This window comes from Chelon labrosus (genome assembly GCF_963514085.1).
Source record: "Chelon labrosus genome assembly, chromosome: 21".
NCBI classification, from domain to species: Eukaryota; Metazoa; Chordata; class Actinopteri; order Mugiliformes; family Mugilidae; genus Chelon; species Chelon labrosus.
In genome coordinates, this window is record NC_140354.1 from 17,564,095 (window position 1) to 17,571,416 (window position 7,322).

The following is a 7,322-nucleotide window of genomic DNA, read 5'->3' on the forward strand; positions in this document are numbered from 1 at the left end:
TCACGTGATCGGCGACTAGTCTACTTCCTGCTAAAAGCATAGCGGTACAATCGACTAGTTGACTAGTTGGTTCAAATCCTACTATGTACATATAATACTGTGTAAAAATATACATTATTATCAGCAATGACAGCAGTCCAGTTGTTTCCTCACATGGAGGCGTTGTGTAGTCGTATGTCCTGAGGGACAAACGACCTCCTCAAGCTGTCCGTGGAGCAGGACAGAGACAACAGCCTGTCACTGTCTCTGCCTGACTATGGTGTCGTGTAGAGGGTGGTGGACAGTGTTCATAATGGACAGGAGTTTGTCCAAGGTCCTACAAGGGACTCCAGCTCTGCCCCTACCACAAAGCCCTCCAGCTGTGAGGTGAACCTTCTTCTTCTTAGTTCCGCCTCCCCAGCACACCACAGCGTAGAAGAGGGCACTGGCAATGATAGTCTGGTAGAACATGTCCAGCAGATATTAAACGACCTTATCCTCATGAGGAACTAGAGACGCCTCTGACCTTTTTTGTATACTGAGTCTATGCTAGCCGACCAGCCCAGTTTGTAATCCAGCTGTAGACCCAGGTTCTTCTAGGTCAGAACCACCTCTACACACTCCCCGTTGATGGTTAAGGGCAGCAGGTGGGGCCTGGGCCTCCAGTAACCTACCACCACCTCCTTGGTTTTAGTTGTATTGATCTGAAGGTGGTTCGCTCCGCACTCCGAAGTTGTTCATCAGATTCTTTTACTCTTGCTCCTATCCATCCCCGATACACCCAACAATTGGAGTGTCATCTGAGAATTTCTGCATATGGCATGACTCCGTGTTGTGCTTGAAGTCCACGGTATCGAGGACGATAGTTCGATGGTTAGCTTACCGATTTTATAGCTTCAGTTATGTTGCACTATGAAACAGTTTAAAGATTTTTTTTTCCTCGTTTTCTATGAATTGAAATACAAATACAAGACAAGATTTCCAGTAAAGGTTTCAAGTTCCTTTCCAACATACCACAGTTTCTCCAGGAAGTAAGTTATTTTTATCAGTATTATTAACTGAACCGTTTCAAAGGAACAGTTCTTCAGACCTCTGTTATTCATTTAGTTTAGAAATATATATTTCAAACAAGAATAAAAACAACATTTATGTATAATGCAAATAAATCTACTGAACTGGAGAGTGCAGTTTTAATAAAACAAACAAACAAACAAACAAACAAGAAACTGTTTGAATATATTAGTATTATTATGGCATATGTTTTTTTTTTTAAATTATGTATTAATTGAAACAAGATTATCTTTTTAAATCTTTTATGAAGTCAAAATTATTTAACTTACGTTCATAATATGTAGAGACACTAAGAAAATACGATTTAAAATAAGATTTAAAAGTAAAAGGAAAATAAATAAATACATATATTTTTAATGCATATTCAAGTAGAAACAGATAGATGATTTATATACAGAGTTATTCTTATTTTTATTTATTTATTTTAGTCCGTTTCCGCTCTACGCATCACGTCACTGACCCCTGCAGGTGCTCGTGCGTGGTTACAATAGAGTCTCGTCGTCACTTCTCGCGTGGTTTCCCCATCTACAGGTTTAAACCATTGGTTTAAACGGTTTAAACCGCCGGATAACTGACAAACAAAGTCCGTTTAATTTTGGTCGAATTAATATTTATTTATTTATTTTTTATTTATTTTATTTTAACATAAATAATTAAATTCTGCGGACCTAAACGGACGTAAAGACGACGTCCTGGAGGCAAACGCACGAAGGAGCAGGAGGCAGTTTTTTTTTAACGGTAAGACGAACAAATGAACCACTTCCGGTTAAAATAAAACCACAATATCTCAAATAGTTTAACAAATATATATACTTTATAAAGTAAAAGTCGGTGAAATGTCCCCACTAAATGGCGCCAGAGAGTTATTTATGGAGCTAATTCACCAGTAAACTGCACTGACATGGAGACGCCACATAGCTGCAGTGGTGTCCAAGGAGACGTTTGGTTTCATCCTAAGATGCATTTAGTTTGTGGATATTTTAACATTATGCACATGCACAACAATTTCAAACCCCTCCATGCATAATTTTCTCCAAATTTCCTTTTAATTAAAACATATCTCTTAATCAGAAGGCATTAAAGTGCCTCCACGTTGGTCACCGTCCAGCAGCTGACCCGGCAGAGACCTAAAAAAAGACCCTTCTACCCACTTGGCTGCAGGACATGCGCACTCAGCAAAGGGATACGAGTTTGGATTCATTAGACGAGGACTCGCCTCACGACTTGCGCTGTGGAGGAGGAGGTGGTGGGATGGGGGGGGGGTGTTCGTGCACAGGTCAGCACTTCTGGAGGAGAAACAGGACACTGGCCCTCATCTCATACTTTCTCATCTATTATGCATGCCAGAGATGTCCGGCCACGAGCTCGACTGTGTCTGCGTGCAGCCGGCGGATGTCGGTATCAGTTCTGCCTTCACCCTGAAAGACCATAAAAAATAAAAATAAAAAAATAAATCACGTCGTGTTTTGTAATCCTGCTCTGTAGGTCAGAGGAGACGTTCAAGGTCTTACCCGGATCTGTCCAGGAAACCGGCGCGGCGCGTCCTCCTAATGAGGATTGATGATACCCAGGCTTTAGTTGTCAATAAAACAGATAATCTTCACCTCTGTTGACCCAGCGGCGTTTGAGGAAGTTGGAGGCCTTTCGGTTCGTGTCTGCTTACGCTCCCAGTGAAGTGTTTAGACCGCAGACTTCAACCTGTTATGCATCTGTTTACTTGATGAATGTGGCGTTAGGCTCCACATGTGGCCTCGCGCTCGCGTCTCTAACGTCTTTGGCGGCTTCTGCGTCATTTGCGCAAGACGCGATGACGCGGTTTTCTGCGCACGGTGTAAGAAGAAAGTGTATCGCATACAAATAAAGCATAAGAGGACACTTAACATCCAAGTTTTAACACCTATCATCCTAGATAATATTGTTAGTCCCCCCTTTTTGCCGCCAAAACGGCCCTGATCTGACGGTTGACCTCTTAAGCTTTCACGGTAGATCCTTTGGAGGCCTCCTTGGATCCTTGGAGCTTGTTTGTTTAACACGTCTCGTCTGTTGGATCAGATTGCGCCGGGCCATCCGTCTCTTTCGTGACCCTCGTTCCGGTTCGCTGCTTCTCGTTCCTTGGACCACTTTTGATTGGTCGGCACTGACTGACCCCCGAAGGCCGGGAGATAGATAGATAGATAGATAGACAACTTTATTGATCCTTTTGGGAGGTTCCCGCAGGGAAATTGAAATTGTGGGAGCACCCCACAAAAGCCGCCAAAGTTTTTCCCCTCGCCAGAGTCGCTCAAATCTTTTCAGTGTTCACTTGCTGCATGATATAGATCCTGCATCTCACTTGTCGGGGGTCATGACCACTTATTTGTACTTGCACCGATCAGCCACAACATTATGACCACTGACAGGAGAAGTAAATATCATTGACCATCTTGTGACAATTCAGTGTTCTGCTGGGAAGCTTCTGCACCTGGCATTCATTCGTGTGGATGTTACTTAGACGTGTAGCATCCACCTAGACCAGACCGGACCCCCCTCACCCCATAGCAATGACACCCCTTGATGGGTGCAGCCATCCCCAGCAGGATGCATGACATGAACATGAAGAACAGCACAAGGTGTTGACCTGGCCTCCAAATTCACTAGATCCCAAATTGATCAAGTATCTGTGGGACGCACCGGAACAAGTTTGATCCACAGAGGCCCCTCCCCCCAACCTATAGGACCCAAAAAAAAAACTCCACTAACAACATCCTGTTGCCAGACACCACAGGACACCCTCAGAAGGCCCATGTCCATTTTTGATAAGTCACAACTGTTTTGGAGGCACAAGGGAGACCTACACAATATTAGGAAGGTGGTCATAATGTTATGCCTGATTGGTGTACATCAGGTTGAAGCTCAGCATGCAAAAGCACATCTTACCTTTAGAAAAAATAAAAAAATAAATAAAAACAGCTGTCTCTATTATGACCTCGCTGACTGCAGGAAGACGAGCGGTTCTGCAGCTATTTTTGCTGCTCGGCAACAGAAGGAGGGCGTGTTTTTGTGCGTCGAGGGTCGGCGAGTTGATTTATCATCCACGTCTACATGTTACACATGTGTCAGCTCTCGGCAGCGCCGCGCTGGAGCCGTGTTTGCATGGGCCGGCCCTGCGCGCTGTTGACAAACACAACCTTGTTCCCCATTCTCAGAAGAGGAAGCAGGGAGGGTTGAGAATAGCTCACGTTCTGACCCTATACACACACACACACAGAAATAGAAAAAAACAATCGCACAAACACACCATGTGTGGAAACACTGCCTCACTCTGAGTGACAGTCGGGGCCCGCTTGCACCCGCGCACACCCCTCCGATGTTCTTGGCAGGGCGGAGGTGGGGTCGTGCCATGCGTGCACATGCCCGCGCTTCTGTCGAGAGGCTAAATATGACTTCCCCGCGTCGCCGCCTGTGCGATTGCGCGCGCCGTTTAAAGCCGTACGCGGATGTTTTTGCCGCCCACGTGAGTTATTCATGGTTTGCCACCCTCACCTCTGAGATGTACGCGGGGCGTCGACTGGGATTGTTAACCTTTTCCTCGCCACCTCGCCAAGATTGAGGCTCGTGTTTCGCCCGCGGGAAGCTGGCGTACACGGGCGGAACGTTGCTCACATGTCTGACGAATGTGTGTCAGTGTGAAGGTGGCTCCTCTCCGCACACTGTATGAACCTAAACCGCATTAAATTGTGGTGCATTAAATGACAGCTGAAGATGAATAATGAGAAATAAGATTATAATAAACATTACTAAGAACCGGTAGTTTCTGGATTCCACTTCAAACAGTCGATTCATTTTGCAGATTTTGCAGTTTCAAAACAATTAATGCTGCCACTCCAGTCAACTCTAGTCAACCTCTACTTCACATCTTCGTGACCTTTTGTGCAGCTCTTCTCTGTCGTTGTGCTTTTTATATCCACCTGGCTTTGAGGCCTGACTGTGCTATCTCAGGATGTTTTGGTTGTCCTTCAAACGTGTGGCAATCTCGTAAGATTTTTATTTTTTTTAAACCAGTCTTGTGAAACCGCAGAACGATTTCTAACAAAAGGTTGCAGGAAAGGGCGTGTATTTAAAAAAATATTTTCTCCTCATGCAGGTGCAAGAACGTATGTGATCAGAGGGGTTTTAGCTGCAGTCTTTGCGGTGTGTTCAAGTGCAAGCTTTTTTTTTTTTGGAGCTTTGTTGCCGCTAGTTCTTCGATATCACTTTTATGTGTGTCGGACGCATCGAGTCATGCTGCAGACCGTCACTTAAGGCTCATTTAAAGAAGGCCGTACCCTACGCATGAAGCCAACGCCGGTGTGAGCCATTTATACTTTGTAAAAACGCCACCCAAACGCTAGTCGGCGCTGCGTCTTTTTTGCCGGACGGGTTAATTTTTGTTTCTACTTCCTGCCTCACTTTCAACAACGGCGACTGAAACTTTCGCCAAACACGAGTCGTCCAAATGTTTGTACCTCTGAACTAGGACTGAACTATGCACTGGAAATTTTCGGCTGAAAAAACGAAGATGCTGCGGTTGTTGCTTGCATCATCACAACATCCTGTTTCGGCCGCGTTGTTTGGCCGATAAAATTTTGTCCGAAAGTGCATTTCTGTTTTTTCGCCCGAAAAATGTCGGACTTCTATTGCCGAAACAACACATCCAAGCAACAACCGCCGCAATTTTCATCAGAAAATGGCCCAAAAGTGCATTTTCAGTTTTCAGACGAAAATTTTTTGCTGCGTCCCTACTCTGAACCCTTCTCAGTTAACCTTTCACCGATGTGTTCCGTCTTTATTGATCCAAAACAATCAATTTGAAAATTGTGGAGACGGAGAAACAGTCGGAAATACTGAAGCGGAAATACGCTACTACCAAGTGGACCAATCACAGCTCTTACGGTGCATAGTTACACTTCTGGGGAGGTGCACGTCAGTTATGGCGCTAGGCTTTGCGTAGGGGTCTGGATTGTCGCCGTAGCCTCTGTGTTAACTTAACGCAGAAGTATAAACCACCTATTAGCGTTCTGCGTTCTTGGTGTGTTACTTCAAGGACGCCTATCCCTGTCCTTAGACGTGACCCTGTCCATCTTGCATGCATATTTAACGTTGTAAAATGACATGCAATAAACCTTGTTTCCATGATATCCTGTATAAGATTGACCTACAAATGCAACCTGGTGTTTCCCTGTATCTGGCGCGCCAAATTAAAACCGCAGTTTGGTGTTTCTAGGTCTGTAGGTCATTTCTGATCAAACCGAAAGTGTTTGCTTTCTTTTACGCTAGTTATTTTAATCATTTTATGATTCTGTTTACTAAAGCTGTCCCAGTTTTCAGCGGCGTCCCCTTTGGTCTCGTCTTCCTTGCTTTGGCCACGACTTCCTGCCATTATTTCCTCATTCGCTTCGGAGGGCGATTACCTTTCCCGTAGCCTCCAGGTTGATTGTGCCGAGCGCCGTTGTGCGTCGTTTATTGCGCACTCGTGCTATTCTTAAAACGGCAATGGCGCTTCCGCACTTTGCCTCCGTGGATGGATTTATGGCGTGTGTGTGTGTGTGTGCGTGTGTGTGAGTGAATGGAGACGTGCGGAGCCTCCTCCACCGTGAGTCATGCGGTGACGTGAACCGCCTCAGTCACTCACACGCTTGGCCCGAGCACATGGCTCTCAGACAACACACTCCCTGCCTTCACGTGCTGTCCTTCCCCTTATTTCTCTTCTCCCACCCTTACTTTGGGCCTTGCCCTCTCTCTCTCTCTGTTACCAAGAACCCACCCATTTCCTCCGCTCTGCCTGTTGCTTCACGGACAATGGCAACCATTATGTTTACCTGATTGAACTTCACCACGATAACCTAGTTTCTAATGAAAGAACGAGCCAAACAGGCCACAGAGGGGCTTGTTTTTCACCCCCTCGCTTACACGTTTCACGTCATTCCCATTTCACCTCAATTTTATGCGTACACCGACCAACCATAACATTATGACCACCTTTCTAATATTGTGTAGGTCTCATTGTGCCTCCAAAACAGTTGTGGCTCATCAGAGAATGGACATGGGCATTTTGAGGGTGTCCTGTGGTGTCTGGCAACAGGATGTTGTTAGTGGGGGGGGGGGGATTTGGGCCCTACAGATACTTGATCAGTTTGGGATCTAGTGAATTTGGAGGCTAGGTCAACACCTTGTGCTGTTTTTTGTAGGGATGCACCGAAAATGTAGCCTGACGAGCCAGACCCACATTAAATGTAGGGTCTGGGCACTCTCCA